A 19,318-nucleotide genomic window follows, 5' to 3' on the forward strand; every position below is an offset into this window, starting at 1 on the left:
AGGTTATTTTAATTAGCATTCAAGAAATAAAGCAACACGCCTTATTGCTCAAGAGACCATGTTTACAATCTGTATACTGGGCACTCTGCGATATCTACTGATTTAGCTGTATGCGACATACACTGTCTCCGCGATCGGCCCACTTTGCTGACACTCGCTCCCAAGTGCTGGCCATGAGCATGATTGTTTGGCAGTGGCTATGAAGACGACGCAGTGATGAACGTGGATTGACGAAGAAGGAACGAAATAGATGAATCAATCAATGAAGGCGGTATAATGAAAGGATACGATTACGATGAGATGAAGTCCCATAAATGACGATGTTACAACGACAATAGCATCGCGATAGCGACCTAAAAACAGTGGCAGAATGTCGAGTTCATAACGGCTATTGCAAGACGATGACCGTACGGCAATGACTGTGAGGACGGTGGCGTGATGAGGACCATGTTGTGGCGACGGTATGGCCGGAATCGAATGACGAAGCATTGTTGACGACGCTTTAATGATCATGACGGCATCACGACGGTGGAATGGCCAGGAACGCATAGCGATGACTGTATAGCGGCAACGCAGTGACGATAGCATGACAACGGTGACAAGCAAGTCTGAATGCCAATAGCAGGATGAAAATGGTATGAGAATTTGATATAATGATGATGTTATCACTAGTGCAGTGTGACGACGACGGTATGGCGACAGTTAAATGGCGGTGACTATGAAGATGGCGCAATGGCGGAAATGGCATGATAACAGAGGCATGATCATGATTGAATGACCATATATCATCATTGCGACGGAATCATGAACAAGGAATGACGTCGATAAGTAGATGAAGGCAGTATGACGACGATGGCACAACGACATTGCAATTACGTTTCTGAAATGACGAAGATGATATGACGACAGAGTGAAGATGACGGAATGAGGACAGTGCGATGATGACGACTATATGACCACGATAGCATGACAACGACGTCATGATGAGTCGGATGACGAAACAGAAATGGCCACAATGGAATAATGATGACGTCATCACAATGGCGATATAACAACCAAGGTTACGGTCATGACTGTATGACAATGACGCTATGATGATGATAATTGGCAAGAGAGAGAGAGAAAATGATAAATGAAAGGTAGGGAGGTTAACCAGGACTGAGCCCGGTTGGCTACCCTACACTGGGGGAAGGGAAAGGGGGACGGAAAGACTTAAAAAAAAGAGAGAGAAAGTCCACTGGAGATATCAGTCGGTCACTCAGTCCGGATCACAGACGCTGACTCAATCCGGTCGCTTTCAAATATCGCAGCAGCGCTTTTGTGGCCTTTTGTAGCTGTGATATGCCAGGCCATGATCCCAAGATCTTGTTCAAGGTGAACGGCTTTCCATCTAGCTGATTGAGAGCTGTGCAGAGGTCTTGCCTTTCATTTTCATAAGATGGGCAGTAGCACAGTACGTGTTCTATGGTTTCCTCGATACCGCAGGCATTGCACTCGGCGCTATCAGCCATTCCAATCAGAAATGCATAAGCATTTGTGAATGCGACGCCCAAACGTAAGCGGCACAGCACTGTTTCCTCATTTCGCGGAAGACCTGGTAAAAGCCGCAGTTGCATAGAGGGATCGAGGAAATGCAAGCGATGGTGAGTGAATTCAGGTGTGTGCCACTTCTCCAATGTCAAAGAGTGCGCTAGCTTGCCTAAGTGTTGGGCTGCGTCGGTCCGCGATAAAGGTATTGAAACAAGGGTTGCTCCCTCGTGAGCTTTTCTAGCAGCTTCGTCAGCGAGGTCGTTGCCGGAGATACCGCAATGACCAGGCAGCCACTGAAACACGACGTCGTGTCCTTTCGCGATCATGTGATGGTGCATTTCTCGTATCTCCGACACGAGTTGTTCACATGACCCGCGACGAAGAGATGCCAGAAGACATTGTAAGGCCGCCTTCGAATCGCAGAATATAGCCCACCGATTAGCCGGTTGGTTATTAATATAATCAACGGCACCTCGGAGGGCAACAAGCTTCGAACTAGTCGATGTTGTCAAGTGAGAAATGTTGTATTGGATGCTTAGTGAACGGGATGGTATAACCACTGCGCTGGTGGAGCTGCTCTGAGTGGAAGAGCCATCCGTATATATATGTACTCGATCAAAGTAGAAAGTGTGCAAACAATCCAGAGCTGCTTGCTTCAAGGCCAACGTAGGCAGGTCGGTCTTCTTTCTTATCCCTGGAATCGTAAGACGCACTTGAGGTTGTTTTAAACACCATTCAGTTACGACTGAATGTACGTCGACGTGATGAAGACGGGATGGCGCAATCTGGTCAAAATTTGGGTCACTCAGTCGGTGTAAGAGCCTATTTCAACATGTGCTCAATTTGCCTAATCTAGGCAAATAATTCTAATTGCACTAAATAATAAAACAAGAGCTGGAGTTTAAGATGCTAAAATTACGATCGGGTTACGAGGCACGTCGTAATACGGGACTGCGGAATTATGCTGATCACATGAAGTCCTTTAAACATGTGCGCATCGAAGGATGCAATGGTGTTATTGCTTTCCGTCACCATCGAAATGCAACGCTGTTGCTGAGATTGATCCCGCAAACACGTGCTCACAAGCACAATGACATAGCCACTCATCTATCTTCAGGGGGTCATTACGATAGCAGTCAACTTTGTGTGCATTTTTGTGTCTCCAATCACCCTGCCTCTGAGCGCTACAACTGTGTGATCCACAACTAACTAGCACCAGGCAATTTTCTCGTAAGTTTCTATCAACATCGAAATAATTTCACTCGGCATCTAATCCACTTATCCACCAATATAATTCTACTAATTGCAGAAAGCCAGTTCGCATTTTCTTCGACCTTCTTGTAAACTTTTTATAACTTATCCTTATATGCGAATACCAACCTTTTACTATGAAAATGAAATTATTACAAATTGAAGAGGCGTTTATTTGTTTAGGAACATATATAAATTTCATGCACTTTACTCGCAAGCTATCTTCTCATAGGTGCGTAATTGATGTTATGATTCATAGTGTGTTATGCAGAATATTATGATCAGCACATACCCCATAGCACAATTCCAGTGACTGAAGTTGTCCAAAAAGGTCCATCGAAGAGCGGAACATAAACAGAGCGATGAATTGAGCTGGTTTGTGCACGTCCATTGTTATTGATGGATACTGATGGACAATGAAGATGGATACTGAATGGGAACGAAGTCTCAAACTGCCACGAGGAAGCGCCAGCTGACACTTGGTTTATTGTCACAGCACATCACCTGATTTGACAATATACGAGATTTGATTCCACTGACAGCTAGCTATCTAGCGAGACTGCTATCTATCTATCTATCTATCTATCTATCTATCTATCTATCTATCTATCTATCTATCTATCTATCTATCTATCTATCTATCTATCTATCTATCTATCTATCTATCTATCTATCTATCTATCTATCTATCTATCTATCTATCTATCTATCTATCTATCAATCTATCTATCTATCTATCTATCTACACGTGAAGATTTCTTTATATTTAATTATCACAGGTACAAAAATCAAGCTCCGCAGTTATATTTATCAGCATTTGCAATATATACAAGCAATGATGAAGCAGTGCATCGGTTTACAAGGAAAAATTTTGATGTTAAGTCCTCCTTGTCGCCACGCGAAGGGGAATAATATACACAGTCTTCATTGTCTGCTTGAGGGTGCATTTACAACACGCGTTCAGATCAGCTCGCTGCATGAAAACAAAAAGCGCTCGCTTGCAGGGGTACGAGGAAGTGCTCTGCGCGGAACAGGGTTGCATGCATTGCTCGCAGCAGAACGATTTTTTTGCGCACAAGCTTATTCAAGGCAGTGCCGCTTCTCCATATCTATCTATCTATCTATCTATCTATCTATCTATCTATCTATCTATCTATCTATCTATCTATCTATCTATCTATCTATCTATCTATCTATCTATCTATCTATCTATCTATCTATCTATCTATCTATCTATCTATCTATCTATCTATCTATCTATCTATCTATCTATCTATCTATCTATCTATCTATCTATCTATCTATCTATCTATCTATCTATCTATCTATCTATCTATCTATCTATCTATCTATCTATCTATCTATCTATCTATCTATCTATCTATCTATCTATCTATCTATCTATCTATCTATCTATCTATCTATCTATCTATCTATCTATCTATCTATCTATCTATCTATCTATCTATCTATCTATCTATCTATCTATCTATCTATCTATCTATCTATCTATCTATCTATCTATCTATCTATCTATCTATCTATCTAGATATAGAGATAAATATGTGCACGAGCCCCTCCTATCTACGCAGCAGTCAGTATATTCTCAGAGTCGGACTAAGTACTGTGAAGCTCTAGATCCATATTAGAAATTTACGATTCAGCCGACTAGCGCACTCTCTCAAACAGTGCACGTCCAGAAAGTTCTGAGCAGTAGGCATGCTTACTAGAATAATTTTACGCTGGGATGCTAGAGCAACGTCTCATTCAAGAGGCGTCCTTATTAGTTTCTCGTCGTGGACCGGCGATGGTAAACTGGAGACGAGTAATCGCACATAATCTGTGTACGGTATCCACGGCTGTGTTGAAGGAGAACGGCTAGATCGAATGGCTTGGGCACAGTCAGGTGGATCTTTGAAGTGAGTTGAGGGTACGTGAGAAGAGAAAACAGAACCTGAGTAAGAAAAAAAAAGCACAAATTCCTATCATACGGCAAGTTGAGACACTCGAAGTGAAAATCCTTCGCAAACAAAGTAACCAGATTCCACATCATTTGATGCAACAAGCTGTATCATCAGCTTCGACGAACGCTGTTACTGGATCTTCAAGTTTTCACAAGCAACCTGTTTTCTTGAAAAGGAAACAAATGTGGTACGCTGAATTTCAAAGACAACTTGTTTTGGAGGTGTGATGCACAATTTTGACAATTATTTACCAATATTCGCTGTGCACGTCACCGCAAGAAGATACTCGGGTAAGTTTTGATTGAAAAGCAGTACGCCTCTTGTGAATATCTCCCAAACGGATGTCCAAAGGTTCGAAAACTCGCGGGCATCGCCTCGTTGATTTGTGGCAGCGTAGTGAAGTCCACTGCACATTAAGCGCTGCGTGATGAAGAGGATTGTTATATTTTAGATTCCTGCATAGCCGCACGGAGACGATGGTCTCGGCTGGCACCATACGGCGGTCTCAGAACTATGCCTTCCGGGAAATGGCGGTGATGCATCTAGTCTTGACAAATATCTGCATTTCTGATATTGCTTATTGAACTGAAACCAAGTAGCGGCACTATTTATCTGCGAGAATGGGTTTTTTTTTCTGCTCATTGTACAGACTGTTTATTGGTAGGCCTCCCGCAATATTAGGGTATCGCCGAGAAAGAAACCGTCATGGCAACTCGTGGCTTGCTTCTGGCCTGACGGGTAGACATCTCTGACGCGTTTGCCTACATCATGGAAAGTAAGTAGCGTAGATTTTCGCTTTCTTAACTGTCACTTGGGAAAGAATGGTAACCAACCTCACGAAGACTCGGCAGGCATCGTGAGATTGGGTCTCAGTATTGACAGACGAAAGCTAAGCCTCAACGCGGAATCTTTGCTGTATGGTCAGCGTCATGGACTGACGTGGCTTGAGGCACCGCGTTTCAGCAGGGACCCTTGTTTACTCGTGGCAGCTCGCACCTTGAAACGATTGAAATGTTAACTGACGCACATCCGAATACGTAAATGCGCTAACAAATGCATACACGAAACGCATGGGTAACCAATAACCTTTACCGTGCACCCCTAAAGCACGGCTGCTTCAGAGTAACGGGAACATATCTCGACGTTTTGTTTTTGCATATTGTAAGCGCCAAGTGCGATGCAGCTTTCAAAAAACTGCGCATTGTCGCCATATTTTTCGAACCATCTACTGACGTTCCCACAAGGATAAAAAATGCCTTGGAGCGCTTCCATAAATGGCAAAGATTGATCACCGCACTAAACCATAATGCAAATGCATAAGTATTGTAACCCTTGAGAACAGGAGGGTGAAACATGAACAAACATGAGCATCAATCTTAGTGCTCATTGACAGAGCCACGTCATGCTTCTCCACCGATGTTACAGGTTGCATTTTCTAGAGAAGCACGGTGAACACACGTATACCTGTGCTTGTGCACTTCTTGCTTAGCTGCAATTGGCCGCGTTGTTGATGGCGGATTCTTATTTCGTTTCAATTTATGTGAAGGAATCAACAGTGGCCCAAGAATAAACGTAATTCGACCTGGAATTTGATTACTGTGACTTGTCTTCGTCAGTGCAACAACTGCGACGGCCGATTGATGGCAACGCGCATTGGGAGGAAGCTGATGTTCATAGTAGCTTTTAATCCAATACTTGACATTTACAGTATGCAAAACCAAAGCTGTCGGAATTAAATTGGCTCTCCCTCACCCGCAAACAGCTAATAGAATAAGCCCCTGCGTAATGTAGGAAGCGAGAAGTTGAGAGAGAGAGAGAGAGAGAGAGAGGCATTTATTGTGATAGAAAATTTTAGACATCAGTCTGAATCAAAGTTCTGATCTGCTACTCGGCATTTGGGAAGCGAGACGGTACTAAAATAGAGAGAGAGGGAGAGAAGTGTTATCAGAGGGGAGACGGTGGTGAACGAGCTCGAACAGAAAACACCTGAAAGTCTACATTTCATGAGAGCACTTAGAATACCACGCCGACAAGATTTCGGCCATTGTACCACACACAAGCTTTAGAGGCTAAGGTTGATTGGTAAACATGAACAAATGTACTGTCGATGATTGTATTTGCACAGCTACCGCTGGCAAATACGTATTCTTTAATCTATATACCTCGCACTCCTCGTAGTACGGACTTCCTGCACAGCCAATAAAATGTAGGCATCGCCCAGTGAGCGCCACACCTTGTCGTGAGATGGGGATCAAGATTGCATAACTTATTTTGAGCGTGTGAGGCAATTCCTCTTGTATATCTTGTGTCGAGACCGTGAAGGCGTCGATGACGGTGAGTCGGCAGCGCCGATTATGTGCTAGTGTTTTCAGAAAACACTGTATACGCCAGAGTATTAGTTTCAGAAGGGTCTGTTGCTGGGCATGTTGGTACATAGCTTGACAAAGACGAAATCCAGCCTTCGAAGACGCGTGCACAGAGGAAGAGAAAAGAACAACCACGCATGTTGGGACAAACAACAGAGTTTACTGAAACACGTGGGTCAAAAATAAAAGAAAACCAATGTCTGTTTTTGTATGGCACATGCGCTTGTTGAGGCAATGCATGGCACGTGCATTGTTGTAACTAAATTCATGTAAAAAATGTCCGGCGATTGCGATACTCTCTAACGCAAAACTTCAGCGCAGCTGTATACATGTTTTCATTTCGCGGTAGATTGAGGCAAAGAATTCAAGACAGAAATCACCGTACCGACTGGCAGTGGGCCCGTGTCGTCAACGCCTTCGCAGAGGTATGGGAAGTATGGGAACGCTAGGATGATGAGCGACGCGTTCAAGGCAAGGGTTCACATTATCACTCCCACACCTTTGTTCCCTGAACACACAGAAAGGAGGGGAGCTTCGTAAACAGGGACTGTCACGCTCGACTCAAGCTGGGGCGTCTCGGTTCCTGGGATGACCCAGCAGTTCGCTGGCGCGTATGTCAAACGTCGGTGGCGGTTATCGGAGTCCGTGATAAAACGCCATAGAACACCCTTTTCCAGGAGTTTCTTACTCCCATGGGTCCATGACAGCGACAGCGAACGATCCGCCAAACGTGTCTCGCCTTGCTGGCGCCGCCAATCTGTCCGAGGGGATGCATTGTTAGATTCACGAAGCGATCCGTCGCAGTGGTGTAGGAGAGGTTATAAGGTCACTACCCCCGCTCGCCGATCATAACACGAGGTAGGCTGATATGGCCGTGGCATTGAACGGCTGGTGCATTGTCCCGTGTAATGCTGGATGCCTTGAACTGCTAAAATAGCAGAAAGTTTTACACGACTTGATATATACCCTGAAAGATAACCCAGTGCGGACTACCCTGCCTGTGGACTAAGGGCAACATTGGACCATGTGTTGTGGGAGTGTGAAGCCATCGGCTCCTGCTTCAGCGAGGATAGGTGGGCTGCGCTCTTGGGCAGCCCAGAACTCAACGACCAAACCCTGGCCGTCCAGAGTGCTCGCGATCGGGCCGTCAAGCTCGGCTTGGCGGTCCCTACGTGGGACTAGCCGGGTGGCGCGGGGTCTCCCCTGCGTCTTCTCTGGACCGAAATAAAGTTACTTCACTCACTCACTCACTTGATAAGCCCCGCTGGTGGACCAATAATTTGACGTTTAGGGTTGCTTTCCCCTAAGTAATAGGAATAGAGGTGATGCGTGAAACACAGGTGATAGTTCCCGCTCCTTAAACGCCATATTGCGAAATTGAACATGATACACAATCCTTGGCTGCAATGCACCACGTGCAAGGAGTCGGGCTGTTTCAGTTATAGTGCCGCCGGCCTTTAAAGAGATGTGCCTAACGAGATGCAGCCGCTGCGTTGCATGAAGGTATATCTTTCTCTTGCCTACGGCACAGCCGAGCCAGGTGCCGCGACATCCAGGCTTAAAATGCCAACACATGCAATGTGTGCAACAGGATGACTGTAAAAGGTAAGAAAAATAAGTCTGTGCCACAATGATTAGCCACTGAGCTTAGCAGCCTAACACCATAGTCACTAAGCTACCACGGAACACAAACGTCGTTTAGCTCTGGGTTAGCTGCGCAAAATTTGTAAAGTTTTGTTATGAATACACCAATCATATTATGCTAATCGCAGGGGAAAAGCTTGTAATCAAGTCTGCCAATTTTGTAAGAATTTTTGAACATCAGAAATTTCAATAACTGCACCACCAAACTTGTAACTCTGTTTATGGCATAAGAAACGACATAGTCATGCAAAGTGCATCTGTCACGACATTTAGAGCGAACAAATTTCTATGTTGCACGCAGCTCATAATGCATTCATAGGTTAAATACAAATGACGTGTGCATAATACTATCGCAAAAATTATATATTCAATGTAATAAAAAAATGGGCTCCAATCCACGCAGTGGAGGTGGTTGGCCAGCGAAGTTGCGGTACCACCTGATCCGATAGACCAATGTGACGTAGCCTTGAACTCGCCTGCCGAACTTGAGCATGACGTCGTTCTGCTCATTGACGTTGCTGTTCCTTTCGTCGCTCACCGCGTTCACGTAGCTTTTCGGAAGTCCTAACTATGCTTGGCGCAGTGGTAGAGTAGATGACTGCCGCGCCGAGGGTACACGTTAGATCCCGGCGGGAACTGTTTTCTTTTTTTGTCTAATTCCTGGCGACAGCTGTGACGGACACCGCCGGCGGCGACGGACAACATAGCCAACCGAAACGCCTATTCGAGTGAGCCCGTAACACCTTACGCTGTAAAATCTGCTTAATTATGTACGACACGCGAATGAAGAGCTCGTACGGTACGTGTGGTCTGTGATGTACCCTTGCATCTGTCGAGGTTCGATGAGGATAACTGGAGCGCCACCTTTGCGGTGAAGTCCGGCACCACAACTAGCGTTGGTGGCTCCGTATTCTACTGTTTATACCGACCTGCGCAGGTCAGTATATGCAGTATATCATGGCATAGACCTATAAAGCTGTTTACTGGGAACGTTACCGGTGTCGGGGGAAGGGGCGACGAGCTGATCGAGCTCGACGGGATATATATATATATATATATATATATATATATATATATATATATATATATATATATATATATATATATATATATATATATATATATATATATATATATATAAGGCACATGGACAATTTAAGGGCAAGCCAGCGGTGCTAAAAACAGATGAAAGTCGTTTCAGATGTGTCGCGAAAGCTGCCGACCATTACTTAAAGTGGTCGCTAAATAAAGTATGTGCTTTCACAAGGCTTGCAACTTTTGTCCTATCACTCTTTACAGTGCGCACGCGAAACTGCGCGGTACCATCGATACGCTTTATAAGAAAACAGTTTCACCCGAAAGGCAAAGCGTTAACAGCGACAGCAAGATTTAGCGTTGCGCTAGAACTGCTGGGATGCCTATATGAGAAAACTCGGCTACAGCAGGCCGGGCCGACCCAGCACACGAGGTGATTGAGGCTGCGAAGTAAGAACAATACCCTAACCGATACCAGGCGTCTCAAACTGGCATAATCAGGAACGCCAGCAGCGGCGTTGCAGACGTAGCCGGCGCGTTGAGGATACCCCTGTGGGGGACCGAGTTGAGACTGACGCAAAACCATCAACCTTCTACCCAAATGGCTTGCAACACTCAAAGACTGCAAAGAAAAAGTTGAAAAGTGTGAAACAACTGTTAGTGCGGTTCAAAAGCAAGTCGCACATTTATACAGTAAAATGGACGACTTAGAGAACAGAAGCCGCCGGACCAATATTGTGATATATGGTATTCCAGAAAGTAGCGATGAAGGCCCCGCATCTTTGAAGAAATATGTCGAGAACGAAATCTTGAACAATTTGCTGAAAGTAAAAGTAAAGACTGTGGAGCGCGTCCATCGCGTTGGCAAAAGATTAGCTAATCGACATCGACCCGTCATATTGCGGCTTTTTTTTATTTTGCCGAAAAAATGAGAGTTCTGCGCAACTGTTCAAAGCTCAAAGGCCCAGACTTGTCGGTGTCGGAGGATTTTTCGTTTGCAGCTCGTGAAACACGCAGGATGTTATGGGAGTCCTCAAAACCATACCGAGCATGCGGTGATAAAGTTGTGCTTCTTTTCGATAAGCTGAAAATAAATGACGCGCTGTACGTATGGGATAAGCACGTGGAAAAAAGGATACCTCTTAAACAAGTGCGTTCTGAGATGACTGGTCACGAGGGTAATAGTTCAAATGCATGATGCCAAGAAAGAACACCGTCGTTTTCTTTATTGTGTTTCAACGCTCGAAGCATAGTAAACAAAACAGATAAACTTGAGGACATTTTATTGGCTTACGAACCTGACGTTTTAGTGATTACAGAGACGTGGCTTCATCCCTCTATCCGCGACTCAGAAATAATTCCAGAGAACTATAGCCTAATTCGCAGAGATCGTGATAGCCGTGGAGGCGGAGTGGCCATCGCTATAAAGAATGGTCTAAAGTTCCAAGAGGAACAAGGTATACCTAACCACGAGAGTCTCTGGTGCACAGTCACATTTCAAACCACACCTCTACTAATAGGTGGAGTATACAGACAGCCTGGGGCACCTGAAACTTACCTTACGGAATTACACAACTACCTCCTCGAGAAAATGCATGCTCGGACGAAGCTAGTACTTGTTGGCGACTTCAACTTGGCAGGAATTGGTTGGGATAACCTGACCGTCAGCAATAGGGAAGTAAACAGCTGCGAACGACTTTTTGATACCATGTTAAGTTTCTCTTTATCCCAACGCGTAACGCAACCGACACGCGTCCAAGGGCTGGTTTCTAATATTTTAGACCTTGCTTTGATTTCCTGCACAGTAGACACTGAAGTTAAGGTGGAAGATGTAATATCTGACCATAAATTGATTCTAATTCATTTTCCTAATCTTAGCCTGGCAAAAAGTAACACTGCAAATTCACATATAGTTATTAAAGATTATTGCAGGGCAAACGATGAAAGCATTATTGATTACCTGGAAATGAACTTAGACGATTTTTACGCTGAACCTGCCGATGATGTCGAGAACTTATGGCTAAAATTTAAAGCGGCAATTTCTCACTGTGAAAAAACTTATATACCTACGAAACGTAAGAGGACAAGGCGAAGAAATCCTTGGATAACGCGAGAAATTATTGATATGAAACGGAGACTGAAAAGAATCCGGAAGCGTAAATGCGATCCAACAGTAGTAACTAAAAATTACCACGAATTTAAAAGCTTGTTACGGCAAGCAAAAAAATAACTTTTTTTCACACACTTTAATAGATTTCATGACAAAGCAACCGAAAAAAATTTGGCGTTACCTTGCTACGCCGGACAGTCCAATCCGTAAGATGGAAATCAACAGCATCTTTACTGAAAATACGCACACAATAGTTGACTCATTCAATTCTTTTTTGCAGTCCGTATTCACCCAAGCATGCCCAGTCCCGCTTGTTCAACGTGACTCGGCTATGCCGGAAATCGAGATAACCGAACGAGTTATCTTGAACCTGCTTGAAGTCTAGGGTTTGACGAAAACTCGTCTGGCGAGGAAATAACATGGCTGAATAAACGTACACTCGCCAACTGAAAAAATTCAAAACACGGATTGACGTTTCGGCGCCCAATACGGGTGCCTTGTTCACAATGAGCGAATGCATGGTGGTCTTTATTATATATGCGTCGGAAGACGTAATGCGCTTGCGTACAACTCAGGGAGGGGTCCCCGTGTCCGGTTTGTCGTGTTAGTAGTAGATTGTATGCAGAATGATTCAAGGAGCAATCGGGATGATAATTTTTTCTCTCTTTCGATGATAGAAGCCGAATTCCAGTTAATACTGTGTCCAGTCTTTTCATGGTGCTCTGCCAGGGCGCTGGAGACCGTGTGTCCTTTGGCTACATCATTGCGATGCTGCTGTAGCCTTCTTTTAAAGTTCCCCGTCTCGCCTACGTAGCACGCATGGCAGTCCTGGCAAGGAATTTTGTAGATGACACCCGGAAATTTTTCTTTTTCGAGGCGGTCTTTCACTCGGACGAGTTGTTGTTTTAGCTTGCTTGAAGGGACGTGGCAGATTTGTACATCATAATCTTTGAAAATTCTTGATAATGACTCGCTCACGCCACGTGCATAGGGGAGAGACGCGCGTTTTCTTGTTCTCATCGGCCTTACAGGGGGGGTTCAGCTGCACGCTTTTCTTCAGTCCTTATAATCTGGCCGGGGTAGCCATTGCTGACCAAATCCTGCGTCACTCTCTTCAGCTCAGCTCTGCGTGCGTCAGTAGTCGAGCATAATCGGAATGCACGGGTGAACAATGTGGAGGCAACAGATAGTTTTTGTCCAAGGGGGTGGGCCGAATCAAAGTGGAGATATTTCCCTGTGTGTGTAGGCTTTCGGTAAACAAGCATTCGATCGCGTACCTCATTCTAAATTAATAGCCAAGCTTGAATCGATTGGCATTAATAGCAAAGTAATAGGATGGATTTCGGCTTACCCTACAAATCGTACCCAGTATGTAAGTTTAGACAATGTAGATTCTGACTGCCTAAGCATTTTGTCTGGTGTTCCCCAAGGGTCTGTTTTAGCGCCAACATTATTTCTTATATACGTTAATGACATCTCTTCTTGTGCAGAACCAGGTGTAACATTGCGACTTTTCGCAGATGATTGTGTCATTTATACTGCAATTCGTAGTACTGACGACCAACTAAAGCTTAATTCTTCTTTACGAAACATTGCCCAATGGTGCAATACGTGGGGGATGGAAATAAATATCTCTAAAACAGCGTTCATCAGCCTAACCAAGAAAAAACTACTTTTATCATTTACGTACAATCTTAAAGGCTTGAATATTACACAAGTCGACAAAGTAAAATACTTGGGTGTCACATTCTCGCAAGACTTAAAATGGGATACGCACATCACCGATACATGCGCCAAGGCATTCAAGCAATTAGGGTTTCTACGCAGAAGACTGAGTAAAGCACCTCACGCCGTAAAATTAACTGCCTATAAAACTCTGGTCCGACCTATTTTAGAATACGGAGCATTGTGTGGGACCCTCATCAAAAGTACCTTCGCGATAAGCTTGAAAGATTACAGAATAGGGCTCTTAGGTTCATTTATTCAAAGTATTCTTGGCACGACAGTGTAACGGACATGCGCAATCAAGCGCATCTGGCAACTCTTTCCTGCCGGCGTAATGTTGCATGTATGAAGTTTTTTTATCTCCTCTTTAACGGACACATCAAAATCGGAAAAGACGACTATATTCATCCGCCTGGCCGTCGGCATAGAGTAGGACAAACCACGATAAGTGCGTCCGGCCATTTAATACGCATTGCAATACGTTTAAGTTTTCCTACTTCCCTCGCGCTGTGAACGCTTGGAATGCGCTACCAAGCGAAGCTATAAATAATCCAAATTTAGATCAGTTTTGTTCTCTAGTGGAGCAGCTAATGGACCCTGTATAGCTACTTTTCCTGTTGTAAAACCCCAGAAAGTATCTTGTAGTGTGGTATTATTTTCGTGTCTACATTTTTCTCATGTATAGCATACGATACATAATGCTAGATTTTCTGTTTTCGTGTACGCGAAGCGTAACCATGTAGGTAATATAATATTGATGCACTTGTTGAAAAGTGTTCTGATCTGCCTCATGTTTTCCTGATGTCTTTTTGAGAACTTGTATCTTATTACATGCCTATGATGATGAAAGCCCGCTCCCTGTATGGGTCTGCAGAAGACCTACAGTATTGATAAATAAATAAAAATAAATAAAATAAAATAAAGGATTACACAGATTTAGCAGTACGTTTACTGTTCATTGTGGTCTCCCCGGTAAGCATCATCGAGTGCAATGTACGCAGTTGCTCAACAAAAATGCTAATGTGTGCGCGCACAAATGCAGAACCAACTGAGCGAAGTGTCACCATGCCCAGACTTGACTTTGACGTTTTCGCCCAACTATGCACTGTTCCCGTAGCTAGGCCAAGTCTCTAAAGAAACAAAAACCTTCCGACCCTCTGCTCACCGGCTGCTCTAATCCCATGAGCAAGACCAAGTACGAACAACGCTTTCTCTCCTCCTTTACCCCGTTTATGCTTGGTTTTGACATAACACCGATTTCTCTTTCCACCTGCAGACGTCAAGGTTTGCAAAATGCACTGTCCTGCTCGATATCCTTTAATTTATAGGCATGATATATTTTTCCTGGGTGATAGCTAAGGAAAGGCTACTCGATCAGAAAATAACGAAACGTGTTCATACATGTCAAGACAGGCGATGTTCGCAAACAATACTATCACTCACGGCTGACATATCCAATTCTGTACAAATTCTCTATGTAAGGTTACTTATTATTAAAATTCATATGCTCCGAACGTAACCGTATTTCAAATGTAGCTCCTTCTAACGGTGGTTCCTTTGATGCTCTATAAAAGGATGAGCTTTCTCCGATGAGACTAGCATTTGACTGGGGCCTTTAGGTAGAAGCAAGCTTCCAACATGGGCACTTTCAAAGTCTCTATCTATATTCTTGCTTTGACTGCTGTTGTATCAGCTACATTATTCGAAGACGACCGGCCAAATTTTCCATATCAGAAAGCCAGCGTTGTAAGTTATATATTCTCGTTTCTTTTTAAGTGCTGACATTTCTTTTTATGGGGATCATTTATTTAGTTAATGACACCCATAGCATAGAATAACAGAGGCAATCTTCATCTGCTGGTAGATCTTATTTTTCATTCCCATATCCGTTTTTCACAATATATAAGTTCCAGCATATAGGATGTGCAGCGTGTTTTTCGCGAAATGCGTTGAAGCTATTTCAAAATAGGACAAATTAGATGAATAAATGATTTTGTTTCAATTGATTTTATTACAAAGTTATACATTAGAATTTAACTTTATGTCTAATATAAACAATAGGCATTTAACTTTGACTAACTTTCTAAACATATGAGCTATGCCAATAATTGGAAATGAAGATTTGAAGCGCACCAACTGAAGAACTCGTAACCGTTTCAAGAAGTGCGAGATGTTGACGTCGATTATTTTTACAGGGTAATAAATTCCAATCAATTCCTCCCAGAAAAGCCAAATTTAACAGCCAGAGAGCCCAACGTTGACCTCCATAGTAGGCGCCCACATTGACGCGAGTGCTAGCGCCTAGCAGTCGGGCGACCATGAAGCGACCCGAGATCATGGCTGCAGACGGACGCTCGCCCACCTGTGAGGCACAGTAAATGACGTCACTCATTCGCGTCTACTATGAGCGTCACAGTTGCACTATGGGACTGTCCAGTTTCAGTTTTGTGGGTGAGATTGCCTGCACCTGATCATGCTCTAAAAGGTAATAGCGTCACAATATCCCATTTCTCGAAAGCGTTATGAGCTGTTCGAATGGCCCGCTTCAAGTCTTCCATTGAGATCAATCACATATCTCACCTTGGTAAAAGCTTCCTTAGTGTAATTTACATAATCACTTGTTTAAACACAAGGAAATTTCCAAATGTATGACTCTGTGGTGAAAGCCATCCAGAGGAAGTAGTTTAAATGTATCATATTTCCTATTGTTACGAGGCAGAAGCAGGCGCTAATCTTCTACACAGGCAGAAGTAACACAACCGACAAGGAAGGTTAAAGGGATACAGAGTAAAAATCCAAGAATATAGAGAAAGCCCCACAATTGCATTCCTATGACACGATTGCTATCATCATCATCGTAATCATCATCATCAGCCTGGTTAAGCCCCACTGCAGGGCAAAGGCCTCTCCCATACTTCTCCAACTACCCCGGTCATGTACTAATTGTGGCCATGTTGTCCCTGCAACCTTCTTAATCTCATCCGCCCACCTAACTTTCTGCCGCACTCTGCTACGCTTCCCTTCCCTTGGAATCCATTCCGTAACTCTCAATGACCATCGGTTATCTTCCCTCCTCATTACGTGTCCTGCCCATGCCCATTTCTTTTTCTTGATTTCAACTAAGATATCATTACCTCGCGTTTGTTCCCTCACCCAATCTGCTCTTTTCTTATCCCTTAACGTTACACCTATCATTTTTCTTTCCATAGCTCGTTGCGTCGTCCTCAATTTAAGTAGAACCCTTTTCGTAAGCCTTCAGGTTTCTGCCCCGTACGTGAGTACTGGTAAGACACAGCTGTTATAAACTTTTCTCTTGAGGGATAATGGCAACCTGCTGTTCATGATCTGAGAATGCCTGCCAAACGCACCCCAGCCCATTCATATTCTTCTGATTATTTCAGTCTCATGATCCGGATCCGCGGTCACTACCTGCCCTAAGTAGATGTATTCCGTTACCACTTCCAGTGCCTCGGTACCTATCGTAAACTGCTGTTCTCTTCCGAGACTGTTAAACATTACTTTAGTTTTCTGCAGATTAATTTTTAGACCCACCCTTCTGCTTTGCGTCTCCATGTCAGTGAGCATACATTGCAATTGGTCCCCTGAGTTACTAAGCAAGGCAATATCATCAGAGAATCGCAAGTTACTAAGGTATTCTCGATTAACTCTTATCCCCAATTCTTCCCAATCCAGGTCTCTGACTACCTCCTGTAAAAACGCTGTGAATAGCATTGGAGAGATCGTAACTCCTTGCCTGACGCCTTTCTTTATTGGGATTTTGTTGCTTTCTTTACGGAGGACTACGGTGGCTGTGGAGCCGTTATAGATATCTTTCAGTATTTTTACATACGGCTCGTCTACACCCTGATTCCGCAATGCCTCCAGGACTGCTGAGGTTTCGACTGAATCAAACGCTTTCTCGTAATCTGGCTTTAATGGCTTTATTTTTGACGCTCTATGAGCGGCCACCGCGTCACTCGCAAAGCGCTCCGGACAACAAGCCGGCGGATCTGATGTCACACCTACCGTCAGCAGCCCCGGTGCGAACTGTCCGGCTGCGCAGTTTTGTTTTCCCGCCGTCTCCAAGACAGCAGCTGCCCTCAAACATTGCATTGCCAAGAAAGATAATCGCAGGCCGATTTTTTAGGCACAGCCTGCAGTATTGCCACCAACAAGGAACCCAAGTGTTGAGCAGGTAACATGCACCTCGGCCCATTTGCGCTAGCTAACGCGCCCGCTCCCGTTGTTTCAACGCAGCCGGGCACTCCTTGCCTTGGTGCAAACGAGATGGCGCCACCAGTCTCATGTCGGCGAATTTTGTTTTTTTCGTCAGCCGTGGCTTCAGACGATGCGGATTTCGATTCATTCTGGCAGAATTGGCCAAAGATATGGTTCAGAATGCTGTACAAACCGCATATTACGGTGAAACGGCACCTGTGCGCTAAACTACAGCGTGAACAAGCCAGCGGTTTACGGGAGAAGCAGTGACACCCCAAGGCTCCGTAGTAACGCTGGGCTTGTCTCGTAATCGCTCTCCTGAAAGCGGTCGGAGCAAAGAAAAGAGCAACTCGACGGCATTCACGTTGGGCACGGTGGTTGCACTGCTCGAGTCCATATTCTGCGCAGCTTCTCATCTTTCGGAAAAGAGTGGCACGGCGTGTCTCGCCCGACAATACTATTTCGGCACCCTTGCGCGCAGCAGACCCTCAACATTCTGCGGCGTTGAGACGGCTGCTCCACACATCAATCCACAAAACCACGTGATGAAAGGCGAGGTTTTCGAACAGCTCACATGAGGAAGCGGTGCGAACAGGACGGTCGAACAAAGAAAGCGCGTCGCGGCAAGCGTCAACTGGCCCCTCCGCGCGCTCAGTGTGGACGATCGCTCGCAATTCGCCTCGAGGTGGGTAAGCGTGACGCGATATCCGGTTTAGCCGGAGCTTTCGGAGGCGGCCGGTAGGTGCTGTGATTTGAGAAATATTAACTAAAATAATTACTTTTCGCTCATTTCTCCTCAGAAAGAGTGTTGTTCTGGTCGCTCTCGGCGCGACAGCTATCACTGGAGACAGAAATCTCGGCGACAAATTTTTTCTTCACTATCCCATGAAGCACGGCACCGGCAGCCGCTAGCTCATCCTATCAAACCTCATGGATGACATTGACCCTCACCATCCTCACTTCAGTTCGCTTTTCAGCATGTTCATTTCGACACTGCCCAGCCGGCAACAGAAAGCTGTCCTGTGGCAAGCTACTGTATGATACTGTAGACGGCCAGGTAACGGTTCGAACGAGCAACGGGATCCTCGTCCATTTTCGGCTGAACCGACGATGCATTTGAGTTGGCATCAGTGATGTCATACGTGACATCGGAAACTTGTTGTCCCATAAAAAAGTGACCATCCTTCTTCAACATCTCCGTGAGAGGTCAACATGCTTAAAAAAGCGTTGAAAGTGCGAGCACAAGCCAATATTCCTTCTCACCTACTTAGCCGAGCATGGTACGGGAGAGTTTTGCACAGCGCGAACTTGGGTCTGGGCCAGGTTGAATGGCCTAAACGTTGATAGTGTGTGCAAAAACAGTAATTTAGCGGCGACTTAAGTGGCATTCCGAAAAGTTGAGTTCAAGGTCGGCGGTGCGAAACACAACGAGCAGAGTCGCAGCGCGCGGACTGCAAAATTATAGCAAAGCGGGT

The 19,318-nt window shown here is 44.6% G+C and overlaps 1 long non-coding RNA gene across 1 annotated transcript in view; it reads right to left on the reverse strand.

Annotated features, from left to right (window-relative positions):
* LOC140214216 (uncharacterized) overlaps positions 1 to 19,318 on the reverse strand; it is a 359,561-nt gene that overhangs the window by 301,344 nt on the left and 38,899 nt on the right. The gene's annotated exons all lie outside the window — the stretch shown is intronic.

This window comes from Dermacentor andersoni, chromosome 11 (assembly GCF_023375885.2).
Source record: "Dermacentor andersoni chromosome 11, qqDerAnde1_hic_scaffold, whole genome shotgun sequence".
In the NCBI taxonomy this organism is placed as follows: Eukaryota; Metazoa; Arthropoda; class Arachnida; order Ixodida; family Ixodidae; genus Dermacentor; species Dermacentor andersoni.